Source organism: Sminthopsis crassicaudata, chromosome 2 (assembly GCF_048593235.1).
Source record: "Sminthopsis crassicaudata isolate SCR6 chromosome 2, ASM4859323v1, whole genome shotgun sequence".
Taxonomy (NCBI): Eukaryota; Metazoa; Chordata; class Mammalia; order Dasyuromorphia; family Dasyuridae; genus Sminthopsis; species Sminthopsis crassicaudata.
The window spans coordinates 281930933-281950011 of NC_133618.1; the positions used below are offsets into that span (position 1 = coordinate 281930933).

General features: G+C 34.3%; 1 long non-coding RNA gene across 1 annotated transcript in view; it reads right to left on the reverse strand.

Annotated features, from left to right (window-relative positions):
- Positions 1-19079, reverse strand: part of LOC141556080 (uncharacterized) — a 133981-nt gene that overhangs the window by 12146 nt on the left and 102756 nt on the right. Inside the window, exon 3 of the long non-coding RNA XR_012486427.1 lies at positions 17349-17478. This is a non-coding gene — a long non-coding RNA (uncharacterized LOC141556080). The remainder of the gene's footprint in view (positions 1-17348; positions 17479-19079) is intronic.

A 19079-nucleotide genomic window follows, 5' to 3' on the forward strand; every position in this document is an offset into this window, starting at 1 on the left:
TGGGAGAGACAACAAGCAAACAAGTTATAGACAAGATAAACAAGAAATAATCAAAAGAAGAAAAGCATTAGAATTAAATGGACTTGAGAAAGCTTCCTGTTGATGATGGATGACAATTATCAGGGAGAGAAAGATCAAGTAAAATTTTGTTGAAAATGAGAAAGCCATGAACGTGCTTTTTAGGCAATAGGGAAGGAACCAGTAAAGAAAAAAAATGAAAATGAATGAAAGAATGGGGAATGATGAAAGGGGAAATCTGTTGGAAAAGATTCGATGGAATGGAATCCCTTTTTATAGCATGCTCATAGAACTTGGTATTCTTTATCAACTGAAAAAAAATCTTAGCTTAGCACTTACTTGGTAAGATTAATTAAAATAGGATGCTTCACAAGCTTCTTCCCAACCTGAATCTGAGCCCCAGGTATGATATTTCCCAGCATCACACGCTATAATGATTTCCTTTTCCTTCCTCACCATTCACTATTGAAAATAATACTTGCTCTAGAGTATTTTCAAAAATTGCTATTTATAATTTTGCACATGCATTTTTCTTAGTCCTATTCATTTCTTTTGCTACATCCCCCCACCAGAAACAGTCTTCTTCCTTCTGTGTATGGTTAAAAGCTCAGTTCAAAACTTCTCTTTTTTTTGAGGCATTCTTTGATTATTAGAACCTATAGCAATTACTCTATTCTCTGAGCTTTTATTTTTATCTCTTTCAAACAATTTATCAATTATATTATCATGTATTATCTTTTATTTTTTTGCAAAGAAGTTACTTTATTTCATTTAACTGCAGGTATACACTATGACAATCATTTCGCTAAAACATTTGAAATCAATGTTTTAAACCCTATTATCCAAAAGATCTATTTCCCTTCTGGAAAATCAAAGTGGTTTCAATAAAAGGCAAAATCTTATGCTAAAAGTCTAAAGACTCTTTTACTCTGTACACAAACAGCAGGAACATAGTTGTTCCTCATTTAAATCAGTCTATGGAATATAGCACTAACTTGGGGGAAGGAAGTGCCATTAGATTATAGGCTATGCAAAAATAATTTGCATATTATCTTTTTTTATATGAATAGTCTCTCCAACAATGTTGTAAACTTCTTGAAGTCAGTGAGCTGGCCATGTACATTTTTACAGTTCCCCCAATATATATATAGATTTAATAGGTACTCAAAATTTCTGATCAATTTAACAATCACTGAATTGTATTACTATTTTTTGCAATGATCTTTAAGGATTGACATTCATGGAAAAAAACCAAAACACTCAGTACTCAGGGAAAATATCTCTTTTTTCTTAGCCAAATAGGATTTGATGATTCAATGCTTTTGCGTGGTTTAAATGAATCATTTCTAAAGATGACTGCTGTTGCCAATAAAGAAAAGTTAAAATGATTCCTGAAGAATTAGTTGTTAGCACTTGAAGAACTTTGGCTTGCATGCAACAGGTCTTTGATTAATATTAGCTTATTGATCTTGCTAATGGACTAAAGTCCATGTTGCCAATCTAGCACTGAAAGCTCTTCATTATCTAGTTTGACCTGACCTCATTTTATTTCTCACTAGTCCTTAATATATCTTTTCTCCTCTAACTGAGCCTAGTTCTTAATTTAATATCTTGTGTAGATGTAGAGCCACAAGTGAAACTGGGATACCAGAAATTTTCTTAAGAGAACCAAAATTTAATCCATCAATAAAATCTATTAAGTACCTACTATGTTCCAAGCACTGTGCTAAGCACTAAGGATTCAGAAAAGGGGCAAAAGAAAGCCTAACTTTTGCCCTCAAGGACTTTATAATCTAATGGGAGAGAGACAATAAGAAAACAACTATGGGCAGACAAATGGGCATATGTAAAAAGTGGCCAAAGTTCCTTTCCTGTAGATGGATTTGGTATTATTAAAAATGATCTTGGAGTGCTAATAATGTCTTATAGGCATAAATTGTACCTGAAAAAAACAGATAGGAATAAAGGCTTATTCTTTGAAAATAGTTCTTTTTTAAACATAGAACAAATAGTATCTATCTAAAACCAATAGATAGCAATATCTGCAGTAGAGAAACAGTAAAGGCATTTCCAGTGAGCTCAGGAGTAAAGCAAGCATATTCATTATGACTATTATTATTTCACATAATTCTAGAAATATTTGCAATAGAAACAAGAGAAGATGAAGACATAATCAGAATCAATAAGGAAATATTTAATTATCACTCATTTGTAGCTAAATGGGTAACTAGGAAAATGCTTTGACTATATAGTATAATAACACAAAATATTTGTGAAAAAGTTAAGAACTCTAATCAACACAAAGGCCTTGTTTCTTTTTTCCCCCTAAAAACTCTTTATTTCAAATATTTTACTCTTTTTTTAATTAAAGCTTTTTATTTTTTCAAAACATATGCATGGACAATTCTTCAACATTAGCCTTTGCAAAACGCTGTGTTCCAATCTAACTCCCCCCCTTTCCCCACATCCTCCCCTAGATGGCAAGTAGTCCAGTATATGTTAAACATGGTAGAAATATGTTAAATCCAATATATGCATACATATTTATACAATTATTGTGCCACAGAAGAGAAAAAGTGAAACAAAATAAAATGTAAACAAACAACAAAAAGGGTGAAAATGTTATATCGTGAACCACACTTAGTTCCCACAGTCCTCTCTCTGGGTTTAAATGGCTCTCTTCATCACTGAACAATTGGAACAGGTTTAAATTATCTCATTGTTGAAGAGAGCTATATCCATCAGAATGGATCATTGTATAATCTTATTATTGCCTTGTATAATGATCTCCTGGTTCTGCTCATTTCACTCAGTTTACATAAGTCTCTCCAGACCTCTCTCAAATAATCCTGTTGGTTGTTTCTTATAGAACAATAATATTCCATAACATTCACATACCATAATTTATTCAGCCATTCTCCAATTGCTGGACATCCATTCAGTTTCCAATTTCTTGTTACTACAAAAAGGGCTGACACAAACATTTTTGCACATGTGGGTCCCTTTCCCTCCTTTAAGATCTCTTTGGGATATACGTCCAGCAGAAATACTGCTGGATCAAAGGGTATGCACAGTTAACTTTTTGAGCACAGTTCCAAATTGCTCTTCAGAATGGTTGGATCTATTCCCAGTTCCACCAACAAAGTATTAATGTCCCAGTTTTCCCACATCACCTCCAACATTCACCATTATCTTTTCTTGTCATCTTAGCCAATCTGAGAGGTATGTAATGGTGTCTCAGAGTTGTCTTAATTTGTATTTCTCTGATCAATAGTGATTTAGAGCAACTTTTCATATGACTAGAATTAGTTTCAATTTCTTCATATGAAAATTGTTTGTTCGTATCCTTTGACCATTTACCAACTAGAGAATAGCTTGAATTCTTATACATTGGGGTCAATTCTCTCTATATATAATTTTTAAAATGAGGTCTTTATCAGAACCTTTGAAAGTAAAAATGTTTTCCCAATTTATTGCTTCCTTTCTAATCTTATCTGCATTAGTTTTGTTTGCACAAAAACTTTTTAAGTGAATATAATAAAAATTTTCTATTTTGTGATCAATAATGATCTCCAATTCTTTGGTCACAAATTCCTTCCTCCTCCACAGATCTGAGAGTTTAACTATCCTATTTTCTTTTAATTGTTTATAATATCATTCTTTATGTCTAGATCATGAACCTATTTTGACCTTCAATGCCTACTTTCTGCCAGACTAGTTTCCAAATTTCCCAGCAGTTTTTGTCAAATAGTGAGTACTTCTCCCAAAATCTGGAATCTTTGGGTTTGCCAAACACTAGATTTCTATAGTTATTGACTATTTTTTCCTGTGAACCTAACCTATTCCACTGATTGATTATTCTGCTTCATAACAGTATCAAATGGTACTGATGACTAATATAGTTTTAGATTTGATATAGCTAGGCCACCTTCATTTGCATTTTTTTCATTAATTCCCTTGAAATTCTTGACCTTTTATTCTTCCAGATGAATTTTGTTGTTATTTTTTCTAGGTCAGCAAAATAGTTTCTTGAGAGTTTGATTAGTATAGCACTAAATAAATAGATTAGTTTAGGTAGTATTGTCATCTTTATTATATTCTCTCAACCTATCCAAGAGTATTTAATATTTTTCCAGTTGTTTAGATCTGACTTTATTTGTGTGGAAAGTGTTTGGTAGTTTTGCTCATATAGTTTCTGATTTTTCCTCGGCAGATAGATTCCCAAATATTTTATACCATGGACAGATATTTTAAATGGAATTTCTCTTTGTATCTCTTGCTGTTGGATTTTGTTAGTGATGAATAAAAATGCTGATGATTTATGTGGATTTATTTTGTATCCTGCAACTCTGCTAAAGTTGTGAATTATTTCTAATAGTGTTTTAGTAGATTCTTTAATGTTCTATAGGTATGCCATCATATAATTTGCAAAGAGTGATGATTTGGTTTCCTCATTACCTACTTTAATTCCTTTCATCTCTTAAAGAATTTTTTGTGTATGTGTATTATATCTAATGAAAATTTGCAAAATGTGTGGGATTCTTTAAGAAATTTTTAGTCTAATAAAAATGTTCAAAATTTAAAAAAAACTGTAATCAACACAATGACTAGTCATGACCCCAAATAAGTGATAAATTCATTATGCCCACCTTTTGGCAGAGAAATTACAAATGAAAGCTACAAAATGAGACACACAGTTTAGGCAACCACTGTGATCATTTTTTTTTTTTGCATGACTAATCTTTATTTTTTTCAAGACAGGGTTTTTTCTTTTCTTCAGGAGAGACAGTTGGAAGAAGCATTTAAAAAAAAAGTTGGCTTATAGTGACAATTTTGATTAGGGTGTACATGTCAGATGACTACTTTGAATTTCCTGGAAGGCTTCCCAAGGAAGTGATTCTCATTTCAACCTTGACAGAGGACAAAAAGAAATCATTAAAAACTTCTTTTGACTACTTGATAGCTAGAACAACTGTTTATTAAGACACTGTCCAAGTCTCTGAAATGTTAGCATATACATGATATTCATTAATGTTAATGTGTTGATAGATAATTTGAACTCAATTTCCTATCTCAAATTTTTCTGTATACTTTTTATTTTTTATTTTTTAATTTTTGGTAAATTTTAGTTCCCAAGTGATTAAGTGGTCAGTTCAACAACATTTTCAGCACACCATTTATCTTATTACTTGTATGATATGCTGTTATGCAGTTGGTGAGCCTGAAATATTTTCAAACAACTTCATTCATAGTCACAGCAGAAGAAGCATTTTGAAGAGGAAAAAACAGTAAACTTGTAATCAGCAGAACTTGATTTGAATCTTAACTCTTGTATTTATTGCTACTATGTACTTTTAGAACCTTGGTTTTCTATAAGTGAGAGGTTCCATTGGGATTCATTCATTCAACATTTAATAAGCAATTTATAAGGTGCCTACTATGTGAAAGGAACAATGCTTAATGCTGGGATTACAAAGACAAAATGAAAATAGGACACTAGAGCACAATGGAAAGGGTACTGACTGGAGTCAAAAGATTTAAATTCAAATCCTGCTTTAGCTACTCTTCCTGACCTTGATTCTCTTAATGTCTCAGTTTAAGCAAATTGATGAATTGGAATTAATGTCTTACAAGTGATTTGATCCTTCTCAGCATTAATATGTTCTGAACAATCAGGAAGTTGGACTTAGAAATGGAAATTACCTTAAGAGCAAGACTAAGTCTATGATTCTTTTAAAATACTGGAAACCTGGGGCAGTTAGGTGGCACAGTGGATAGAGTACCAGCCCTGAATTCAGGAGGACCGGAGTACAAATCCGTCTCAGACACTTAACACTTCCTAGGTGTGTGACCCTGGGCAAGTCACTTAACCCCAGCCTCAGAAAAAGAAAAAAAAAAATACTGGAAACCTGATTCTAATTCATATGAAGACCCACAAATTCAAATGCAAAAATATGTAGAATCTGGAGAAGCATACTTGAAACAAGGTGTTAACTCAGAGAAATTGATGAGACAATGGTTATCTGGAATACATATATACTTAGTTCTTAGCATGGTGATGTAATGGTTCTCTAAGTTCACACATAATCAGTATGCTGTAATGATGTAATTACATTAAAGTATATAAGAGCCAACAAGGACTGGAAGAGAGACATTTAATCCATCTGCTACCATCCTGGTGGCTCTCCTGCCTTCTGCATTCCTCCATTAAGATCAAAGCTCATCTGAAGATCCCCCAGAAAGCTAGCTCAGCCCCAGGGGAAGAAGACAGACTGTGAAGGGGATAATAAAGACTTTGGGCTTTATTCCTGACTATTTTTTGTGGTGATTATTCTGCTAAAACCAAGGCCCACTCGGAGAACCTCCAGAAAACTATCCAGAACATTATAGAAATAGATCAGCCTAAGACTAGAATCAAAGAATTTCAGAATCAAAAGATTTCTTAGAGATCAGTTAGTCCAAAACTTTCATTTTTACCCTCATATTCCCATCATAGTGACTGAAACATGGTAGTGTTTCAAAAATGTTTTCTGAATTGAATTTTACAGATTCAGACTAAAGAAGTAAGATGGCCTATTCAGATCCATGTGATTAATGACAGAGCTGAGCTTTGAATTTGAGTCACTTGATTCTCAGTATAGTATACATTCTACTGTATAAAAGTGTCTCCTCCATTTAATTTCATCCAGAGCATTGATCTCCAAACTGAGATTTCATATTCCTAAAGTAAAATGTTTCTTTGGGTAGTATGGAAAGAAAATAAGAGGACTTATTTTTCATTTTATAAAATTAAGTTTTACTACAATTAAATTTTTAGATTTGAATTTGAATTTGTTTTGAATTTGAAATTGTTATTTGTTCTGTATTCCACATGGAATAAATGAAGTGTCCTGAGGAAACAGTGAGAATGACACTATCAAAAGGGCTTGGCAATGGTGCCCTCACTTTTTCATTCAATTTCATCATATTGGGACACATTATAATCCATGTGTTTCTGGTTAAGTGGATTTTAAAGAGTATATTATCTAGATTTCATTAAGCTTACCTCACAAAGTAGGTTGAAGATATTACTAATAACACACAAACTAGTCAACCACAAGAAAATGGAAGAGCTGACAGTTTTGCTTCTAAAATGAATTCTATTCATCAGCAAAATAACAAAATTGAAACAATGACTGTGTAACCAGATCTGACAAGGAGTCAATAAAATCCAAAATTATAATACCAATGCTTAAAATATAGACTTATATTTATCCTCATCAATGATTAACTTCACCTTGGGATATATTATACTTTGAGATATTTATTTGCTAATGGCAGTATGAGGCCAAGATAATTAACAAGCCATTCAAAAACTAAGTTTTTGTTGTCAAAGATGATATAAATGTTTCACAAAATCTCATATCTGCATATTTTAAAAACTTGAAAATAAAATTTTTATGACTTGTTTAAAATCTTGCAAATGGAGAATTTCAAGGATTTTGAGCCTCTTTATTGAAAATACAAAAATGCAACACCTGCTGATTAGTTGCAAGAAATAGTGATTGACATTAAGCAAGATGGAAATTGACTAGCTGAATGTCATCAAAACCTTTTGCATAATGGGTAGCTGGAATTGAAAAAAAATGCATATTATGATTTAGTTCAGTGTAGCCAATAGCACATTTCTTTTATTTGTATTTCTTTAACTTTGGGAAGTATTTTTTTCAGCCATGATAACTATTAAAACTACTTATCAAATTAAGCTGACCTGAGAACAAGACTGAATTCTTACATTCTAAATGATTGAAAAGAGATTTTTAAAAATAATAAAGCATAGTCAATCATAGTGCTCTCACTAATACATCACAGAAATATTAGAATTACTAATGACAAAATTATGTTACTGTGTGAAAGAATTAATATTTAATATTAACAAAATATTTTGTATTTCTAATAAACAGATTTTAAAAATCTACATATTTTGTCTATCATCTTTTTCAAATATGTATTTTGTTTGTCTTATAATGTAAATAATATATTACTATAGTAGGGTTGTAAGGTGGGGGAAATAGTAGCCCATAATTTAATTGGCTTAGGGAATTCTTGATGAGAGAAACCTTTTCTACCAAGATAGAGTGTAATTGATTTAGAATTTTAGAGACATACAGATAGGAAGGGCAGAGGTAGAAGGAAGGGGAGTTGGATTCAGAGCCTTAAGTGACTTACCTGGGCTAACATAGCTAGTGTATGAGAAGCAGATATCGGGAGGTTAATAGTTCTTTTTTGTTGTTGTTTGTTTAGTCTTTTTTTTTTTTTCCTAGTCACATTTGACTCTGACCCTATTTGTAACCTGGCAAGGATATTAATTTGTCATTTCCTTCATCCGCCTATTTTATAAATGAGGAAACTAAGGCAAACGGGATTAAGTGATTTGCCCAGGATCATATAGATAATAAGTATAGCTATACATTACTATATAGTAGTATATATCCTAAGGGCAAATTTGAACTCAAGTTTTCCTGACATCAGGACTGACACTCTATCCACTGCAGCTCCAGAAGTAGTATCACATGCAATTTTTAAATAAATAAGCAAATAAATGAAGATTCATATATTGGGAGTGGGTACTTTTTTGATAGTTATGTATGATCAAAATAAGTTTGGTTCTAAAGAAAGAATGTCATTAAATGTTATACTTGGAGTCAGGAAGAACTGGATTTAAATCCTACTTCAAGTAACTATGTAAACCATAGGCAAGTCATTTAACTTCTCTGAATTTGTGTCTGTGTTTGTTAAGTAGTTATATTACTACCTTTAATGCCCTAACTGCTTTAGATAGTGCACAGGCCACTGAACTTGGAAATGGGAAGGGCTTGGTCTCAGACACACTATCTGTGAAACCTTGGCAAGTCACTTACCTATAAAAGGGAGAGATTGAACTGGATGGCCTCTAAGATTTCTTCAAGACTTAGATCTATTATCTGATGATTCTCCAACCTCACAGTTGTAGCTCTGAGGCCCCCCCAAAATGCTTTGCAAACTTTTAAGTGCTATATCAATATTCCTTATTAGTATTACCTTGGAAAAACTGTGTTAGTATTTCTATACTGGGTTAACTGTTCATGTTGAGACTCTTATAGCCCACCTTGTCTCCCTTCCTTCCTTTGTATGGCGCCTTGTCAGTGTGAGAATGTCATTCCTCCCACACTGAGAGAAGTGAGATCTCTGGTATACTCCATCTGCTTTCAAACCTCTGTGAGCTGAAATTCCCTACCCCCAAAAGGTTTACACAAGCCCCCTGTGAACCCAAACCACTATGTTTTGCTCAACTAGTCTAATAAACACAGAAAAAGTATCCGAGCATTTGAACTTTTAATAACATATTTATCCCAACACATGAGGCTACTCATCACTCGTGTATGTGTAATTTGTAATTGCAGCCGGCAGAAAACAAACAGCTCTCGATCAGAGAAGGCTCTGGATCCCACGGGGCACTAATCATCTACCAAAAATAGATATGGTTGGGGAAAAAAATAACTTATAATTGCATTGGCAATCCACTATTAAAGTATAATTTCATGTTGTTTTCATTTTCAGCAAATAAATAATAAAAAACTGATTTGAAAATTTGCTCATAACATGCACTCAGTCAATAGCAGCTTCAACATAAAATCCAGCAAAGATATGTACATGTTCTCCTAGGTGTATCTATAGGAACTCTTAGAATTCAGTCAGCCACCTTTTCTCTATGAATTCTTTGGTGCAATGAGTGAAGTGAGGTCAGGTACACCTGATTTTGCCTCAGTCACTTACTAGCTGTGTGACTGGCTAATCTTGACCTCTACCCCAATCTGTTTTTCTGTAGATAAAATGGTGTATATAATAATAACAGGTCTATCAAGTTATTGTGAAGATTTAACATTTGTAAACCTCAAAATATTCTACAAATGTTAACTGCATCTTCATCATCATACTGTTATTAATACTACTAGAGGCAGAATAATACAATAAAGAGCCCTAATCTCAAAGTCATTAAGAATTGGTTTGCTTGGGGCAGCTAAGTGGTGCAGTGGATAGAGCATCAGCCCTGAAGTCAGGAGGACCTGAGTTCAAATTTGACCTCAGACACTTAACACATCCTAGCTGTGTGACCCTAGGCAGGTCACTTAACCCCAAATGCTTCAACTAAAAAAAAAAAAAAAAAAAAAAAAAAGAATTGGTTTGATGTCCTTTTCCTGACACATATTAATTAACTCTGTAACCCTGGGCAGATAACAATGTCTCAGAGACTCCAAGCAACAATGTAAATTTCCTGATTTTAAAATGCATTGGTAAAGAGAGTTTTGTCAGTCTGGAAATTCTTTATATCAATGACATCACTGGTCTAGTCTTTAACTCCATCCTAAATTAGCATATGTCCTGAGTCCTGGGAAGCATGCAACACTGTTTCTCTTTCTCTCCCATGTTATAGGCTCTGCATTCAAATGAAAAAAATAATTGAAGTAAATGGCCAGAAACTAACCAGAGAATTCAGAATTTCATTCAGTATCGAGTCAAATTAGGCTCCATAGCAGGTGGCAGATATACAGAACTAAAGAATTATAGCAATCAGCCAAATTAGGAACATGGGTAACAGAAAGGTAATTTGACTTTGATCAAGGAAGAATGATCAGAAGACACTAAAAATGAAGGCAAGAAATTTAAGGTAGATATATATTAGATCATTACCTCCCATTTAATATTTTGGGGTTCAGGGAGATGTTCTGAAGAGTTATGCACTAAAAATGCCTTAGTGGTAACATAAATAATTGTAGAATATTATGAGTAGCATATTAAATCATCAAGTGTAAGTCCTAAAACATTTTTACTGTTGAAAGGAGCTCATGAAACAAAAAAATCTTAAAATTTCTGAATGAAAGATCCAAGTTACACTAATGGATATTAATTATTTTGTTTGGAATTTCAAATAATGTCTAGTAATAATGTTCCAGAGTTTGTAGTTTCTAATACTTCAATGGATCAGTGATCTGCCTCACGATTTTGTCTTGTATCCACTTTTTCCTAGTTTTTCTCTCCTTCATAAAGGATCTACTTAACATACTACTATATTTTCTATTGTTCTTTGAATACTGAAAGGATTATAGTGTAGCACTTGGGCTGTCCAGTGGTTGGTTCCCATTTTTGCTACAAGAATGGTAACTTAACTCCTTTTCCAAGATTAGTGTCTGATAATATTCTTTATACCACTTGTACTCGTCATTGTTTGTAATGTGCTGCAGCATACTTTGGCCAATCTTGGGTAATTCTAGTTTTCTTGTATTTACTTAAAATTTTGAATCTTCAGAAATCACATGACTTTATAGTTTAGAAATATGGATTCAGAAAATGAATTTTAATGATCTTCCTCAAAGTCTCTCAGACCACACATATAAGACTTTATAACAGAGAAAAAATTGGATATCACTTTCAGTGTTTTGCAAGATATCAGTATCAAGTGAGATATAAAACAAGACACATGATCAACTAAAGTATTCAATATAGTGGAAGATATCTGGTAATGAAAGAATGTTTCCCCTTGTGTTTTAGCAACGTGTTGTATAGAAGAATTAAACATAACAACATTAATATATTATGGGATCAGCTAGTTGCTGCAGTGGGTAGAGTGCTAGGCTTGAAGTCAAGAAGGCTCATCTTCCCAAGTTCAAATCTGATTTCAGACACTAGTTGTAGGATCATAGGCAAGTCTCTCTACCCTATTTGTCTCACTTTCCTTTTACTGATCTGGGAATTTCTTTGCCAAGAAAACAATTTAGTTTATGATACATCTATATGAACACACACACACACACACACACACACACACACACACTCACACACATATATATATATATATATGGGGTAGTAACACCTACAACAGGGTTATAGCTATGTGAGTGGAGAGAAGGGAACATAGAGAAGAAACATAGTGAATACTAATACAGAGTTGAGAATGCCAGTGAGGATATGAGCCTGAGTGACTGGAGGACTGCCATTTACAGAAATTGGAATGTTAGGATGAAATGAAAGGTTTGAGTGGAGAAAATGAGTTCAGTTTTGGACTTGTTGAATTTGAGAGATCTATGGGATTTCCAGTTCAAGATGTCCAATAATTGCTGATATGAGACTGGAGATCAGCAGAGAGGTTAGAGTGGGATATATACCTCTGGAAATCATTTGAATGACACTAATAATATGTATATTCTGTATAGATGTATATGTGTGAGCAACTCTCTTTGTTGTGCTATAAGTAGAAGCATCAGAGTCCTTCAGTTAAAAAAAGGAGCAATACCTATCTGATCTTGGACATTACATCCCCACTCAGTTTTATCATCTATCAAATGAAAAATGTGGACCAAATGGCCCTTATTTCTTTCTTTCTTCTTTCAATACATAATTTTAGATATTTTTTTCCTCAATATCATTCTATTTTTCTGGTGTTCCCTGAAACCTAGCTTTCTTCTAGAGATACCACATTTCTTACCATTCACTCTAAAGATGGCATCTCTTTCTCTCATACCTGGTGCTTCACAAAGAGGTTCAAGCGGGAGACTGGCCTCTTTCTATCCTTAACTACCACTTTTAGACCCTTAATTTATGACCATCACTCAATAATCAGCTCTTCCTTTGTAAAATTCACTGAAATTTGTCTAAATCCTTGTTGGTAGATCACTCTGTTCCCTCTCTAAGTTCAGTATCTGACTCAGCCAATTTTTTCCACTCTAGGAAGCTGGTATATGAATAGAGTACTAGGCCCGGAGGCAGGAAGACCTGAATTTAAATTTGGCCTTAGACAGCTAAGAGCTGTTTAATTCTTGGCAAATCATTTAATCCTCGTCTCAGTTTCCTGAACTGTATAATGGGGATAATAATAATAATAACACCAATTTCCCAGGGTTTTGTGAAGGTAAAAATGAGATATTTGTAATGTACTAATGTAATGCCAGAGAAACTGAGCAAGATAGAAATTAGAGAGTCAGAATTTATTAAATGGAGAGATTTACTGGGACCAAATGGATCCATGGTTAGTCCCACGGTTGGATTTTTTGAGAAGATAGTCTCCCTCAGGGCAGAACGAGACTATCTTCTCAAAAAATCCAGCCCTGAATGTCTGATAACAAGATTCTTTTATAAGGTAACAAGAACAATGCCATAATGGGGGAAGTACCTGGATGGGGATTACCTAATTGGGGGAGGAACCTAGGATGGGGATGACTTAATGGAGACAGGCTTAATGAAGGGAGATACTGGAGAGGCTCCAGATATTCTAATGATGTCTAAAATGGATAAAGACCTTTATTCCATCAAACATTAGACTATAGTCTAAGGTCTAAGATATAAGACCTTTATCCTAACATTAAGAGGGAATGGTTATAACCTGAGGCAGAGTAATTGAATAGGACAATTAGGGAAACTGGGTCAGGACTTTAAAAGAGAACTGTGGCACAACACTAAGCATAGTGCCTGGCACATAGTGGGTGCTATATAAGTGCTAGCTATGATTATTATTATCATTATTATCCTTGTACCTACTGGAAACTCTGGTCTGCCAGTTCCTTAGCCTCCTCAGCTCCCACTATTTCTGTCTCTAATATGCTTCAAACAGGCATAAATTTGTATCTTAAACTTCTCTTTCTCTCTGTCCCCAGTTCAATTAAATTTGCTCCAAATATCAGAATACATTGGTTTGATTAACTTTTTGGATTGTAGGATATTGGCTTCTGGAGGATGCTGGTCTTTAAATCGATAAAAATTTGTTATTTACTGGAGGGGATGGTGGAAAGAGTACTGACTGCAAAGCATTGACCTTTATTGATGAGTAATTATTTCTGGATGACTTTCCTATCCGACTACCCATTACATTTTAATTGTGGGAACTGAACTGATTACTAAAATATTTTTGATGAGTTTATAGGACTATTATCAGTTTACAGATAGAAGGATAAATAGGGTGGGTTCCTCTTGGGGCACTTGCTGCAGGCAGTCCCAGTATCAATGAATGTTTTGCATAATACATTATTTTTTAAATTAGAGTGGTCTGAACTGACTCACTTAAAATGTTGATAAATATAGCCTTGAGTCTGTGTAAATGACTTTCTGGCAGCTGTCAGGAATTGTCAGCTTGAGTTGATTTCTTCCTTTTACCTTCATGGGATCACCAACACAGCAATAAGAAAGGTTTAGGTTTTTTTTTCTGTTTTTGTTACCCTCCTCTCCTGAATCTATGATGCTTCGCTAGAATGCATTTGCTGGTGCCAGGGGCTGTATGGCCTGTCATAAAGCAACAATCACAGTTAGAATAATCTCTTGCAAAGAAAGATAGACACAGTACTACAGAGTTAATGGAGCTTTTAATTAGTTCAACTTCTCAAAAGAAATTGAAATATGATAGGTTAAGAAAATGTTGATATTCTTTGAGCCAGAGATCTCTCTGTAGTACATTTCTCTCTGATCAAGAAAGTCCAAGATAGAAAGAAATAGCATGTGAGAAATGAATGGGCATTTGGTTTCCACAGAGTTATGAAAATTAAATTGGAAAAGTGAAACTTAAATTAGAAAATTAAAACTCACATGGACATCAAAGAATAATCAAGGATGGAGGTTTTAGATTTGGATAAAAGCCCACTGAACTTTGCCTTCATTAAGAATGTAACCTCCTTGGCGACAGAGATTGACTGTTGTAGTCTGTGGTGGTGGTCTGAGATTTGAAAAAAAAAAATTCTTTTCTCCTTTTCCTTTCTTGTTATCTTCCCACCTTAAGAATGTAAGCTCCTTGGGGGGGCAGGGAATGGATATATATTGAGAGGTGGAGATTCACATTCTATTATTTCTGTAACACCCAATTAATGGAGAATGGGGTGGGGAAGGAACTTGCTCTTCAGCATAAGAAATAAAAACACTGCCTTTGTAGTTCCAAAAGTATGTCTATTAACCTAGGCACTCATTCTTACAAGAATGTAAAATAAATCTTTCCTTCATTCATCAGTGAGTCAGTAGAATTCTTGGCAATTATTTTTTACAGTATATAAAATAAATTATAACATCAATTTCTGGATGCATAACAGATGCTCATCAATTAGAGACTGGCTAAATAATTTGGAGCACATGGATATCATGGAATGTTATAACATTGTACTATAAGCCGACAAAGTAAAATAAACAGATTTAGATATATAACATATATATTACCTAAATCTATTATTTCATATATATATATATATGTGTGTGTGTGTGTGTATATATGCATACACACACACACACACACACACACACACACACACACACACACACATATATATATATATATATATATATATATATATATATATATATATATATGGTACACCAAGATTCAGGAGCATTCAAACTTTCTAACTAATGGAATTTCCAAAGAAATGGGGAATGATCATGTATGTTTTGGGGGAGATTGTAATGTAAAATTAAACTCATTAAATAAATTAACCTCTATTTCTATGCCTTGGAGAAGAATATAGCATAATGGAATGCAAAGAACACTCATCCAGAAGTTAGAAAATGTGTTCTATTTTTCATCAGCCATGAAATGTTTGGAAAGCCTCAATTATTGAGGATATTTCCTTTTCAGTAAAATGAGGATGAGACTATATCTCCTGTCCCATGACAGTGAACCAAGTCATACTTTTGAGTCATTTTTAAGATTTTCCCTGACCTTTGGCTTTCACACCCAGTCTGTTGTCCTATCCTTTCAATTCTACCTCCAAAATGTTACATTTGTTCACTTCTCTCCACTAGAAGGGCCACCATTCTTGTTCAGGTTCTATGTATGAGCACTTTCCTGAAACAGTTTCCTTAATTGGATTTTGCTTTCAGTCTCTCTCATTTTTTATCCATCTTTTACCTGGTTTTGTTAATAAACTTTTCCAGAAATTATGTCATTTCCCTTCTCACAAACTTTTTAGCCTGGCACATAAAGTCTTCCACAATCTGACTTCAACCTGCTTTTCTAGGTTGATATTACTCTCATTCCCACAGATTGTCTCAACTCATTGAATTTGTCATGTCATCTCTTGTCTCCTAAGCATTCAATTAAGCCAGTCTCATACCTGGAATCACTGAGATGTTAAGTGACCTGTTTAGGATAACAGGGCCAACATGTATCAAGAAAGGGACATTAAACCAATTCTTAATGGATCTGAGGCCAGGTCTCTCTTAACTATGCCATGCCATCATTAATAATAATATGATTATGATGGAGTTAACACTTACAGAATATTTTAAGTTTTACAAAGCACTTTATGTCTGTTTTTCATTGAATCTACACAAGAACTCAATAAGGTAGTTGCTATTATTTATATCATTTTATCCATAGAGAAACAAATTGAGAAGTCAAGGTTACATAGAATCACACAGCTAGTAAGTGACTCAGGCAGGAATCAAAACCAGGTGTCCTTAACCTCAGGTCTATCACGCCACTAACTGCACCAAAGAATTCTTTGAGGTCCCTTTAGACGTACCTAGGAAAGCAGGCACAAATCCTTACTTGCTAGGTTTTATACTGAAGCTGCTATTGTCTAAGTACATGTTATGTTAAGTACAATTTTTCAAGGGTGGAGCAGTAAGAATTTTGGACCATGAGGCAAGTTGAGGCAGTTATGGGATAGGAGTGAGGATGAGAGGAGGAGTTCTTTCCTTGAATAAGCCTGAAAATAGTATGGGGTTCTATAATTTTTAAAGCATTAGCTATTATTGGGTTTGGGGTAGGGAGTAGCGGGTCAGGGGCCAGAGATATGATTATCAGGGAGGAAGTGTATACTTGCATTGTATTATTGGTTTCCTCTAAATTTCAGAACCTAATGCCAAACCTCTCTAACACTCCAGCCTAATTATGACTCAATTTAAGACTGAGGTGAGGTAGAATTTATCCCTGCAAAAGTCTTTTCTTATTCTTAGCTATTCTCCTTCTCACCAGTGATTAATGCTCTCATTTCTCTTTCTACTCACATTACTTTATACGTACTTACCTGTACATATGTGGTATCTTCCAATAGAATTCTAGAAAAGTACTGCTTCCTCATCAGCAACTAGCAAAAAATATAGTAGGTGCCTAATAAATATTTGTTGAGTTGAATTATTCTACTCACTATGATGTCATAGGTTTTTTTTTTATTGCTTTGAAGGTGTACTAAGCACTCTTCTCACAACCCTATGAGGTAGCTAGTATAGATTTTATAATCCCCATTTTATAGGTGAGAAAATGGAGATTCAAAATACTTGTCTGGAGCAACCAAAATTTCACAAGCTAGTAAATTAGCAGAGCAGGAATTTCAGCTCACCTCTTTTCACTCCAAGTCCAAGACTTTCTCCATTGCATTTTAAAACCTGAATCTTAACAAGTGTGTTGGCACACACTTATAATTCCTGCTGCTGGTATAAGTTGAGACTGGTGAGTCAGGAGCTCAGGAGCTGTGAGTTAAAGTAGGAAGTAGAGACAGTTGTTGGTGCAGTGGATAGAGCTTTGGGTCTAGAACACCTGTGTTCAAAATTAGTTTCAGACACTAAATGTGTATGACAGAACAAATGACTTATTTGCTTCATTTCCTTAATGGTAAAATGGGTATAGTGATAGCACTTACCTCATAGAATTGTTATGAAGATCAAATAATATTTGTTTTTTTTTACAGGCACTTAGCAAGCTAAGTATAGTATATAGGACGTACTACCTAAATGTTCATTCCCCTTCCTCCCTAAATAAAGCACTAAGTCTGGCATCATTAAGTCCTGGCACCCCAGGAGCAAGATACCTATTGGAGGGATGAACAAGCCCAGGTCAGAAAAATGAATGATGAGAAAGCTTTTGTTTTATCAACATTAAGTTGACTGTGGGTGACTACTATATTTTCAACAAGGATGGCATAGGAAAAATTAGTCACCAAAACAAAAAACAAACAAGCACAAAAAGCAACCGACACCCCCCCCCCCAAAAACAAAACAAAACAAAACAAAACAAAAAAACCTCCAGAAAAAAGGAAAACAGAAAAGGAAAGAGGACTAGATTATTAAAACTTGAATAAAACAAATTTTGGTAGAACTATGTCCTTGACATAATTTAGAAAATGGTCCCAATGTAAATCTAGATACTCTGACATAGGATTTAATTGGAAAAGTAGGAGACAAAAAAAGTCAGCCTAAAAATTGCCGTACAGGTGTGTCCTTCTCCTAGAAACTTGCCTTTACTTCCCCAAAGAAGGTGAACAGCTGCATTTTACACCTGCAGGAGTCTCTGGGTGGTCTTGCTGGGTAACATTTTGTATAGAGCTTTACATCAAATTAGCCTGGAGGTGAGTAAGATTTTGAATGGATAGGAATTTCACCAATCAGCAGTCCAATACTAACAGCCCCACACCTGCTGCTGCTTACTGTGTGTAATGTTTCTAGATTACTTTTTTTTTTTTTTTTTTTTTTAATCTTTGGGGGTTTTGTGGTTTTTAGCTTTGTAATTTATTTTCCCCTTAAGCATACACTAATGGATTTTAAAGGGGGCAAATAAATAAATAAACAAAGCTTTCCCTACCCAGCCACAACCTCCTCTCCTACTAGAAGCCAGAGAGCTGCTTCAGCAACCTGGAAAACTCTGTTTTGTTGGAGCAGGTTTTGGTCTGTAAGAATTTCTGGGATTTCTTTTTTTAACTCTTTGGTTTATGTCGTCCTGTGGCTGCCAAGGCTTTCTGCTTCCTACGTGCTCCCAAACCCAGAATAAACTTGGATGAAAGTTACAAGTTTCATGTCGCCTTTATCAAATCCACTGCAAGACTGCCAAGTGTTCAGACCTTGAGAATTTGATGATGTATAGTTAACATTTTCTTGATGTGCCATTTTTAGGTTACTGCACTCTAATCTCAGAAAAACAGTGGAGAGAGACCTCTTATTTTGGGTTGGGATAAGATTTATATTTACATTGCTTATTCTAATAAATGAAGAGGCAGTTTCACATGCTGGGTAGAGGACTGGCCTTGGAGTCAGAACTGGCTTTAAGTTCTGTCTCTTGACTGTAACTAGTTTTGTTC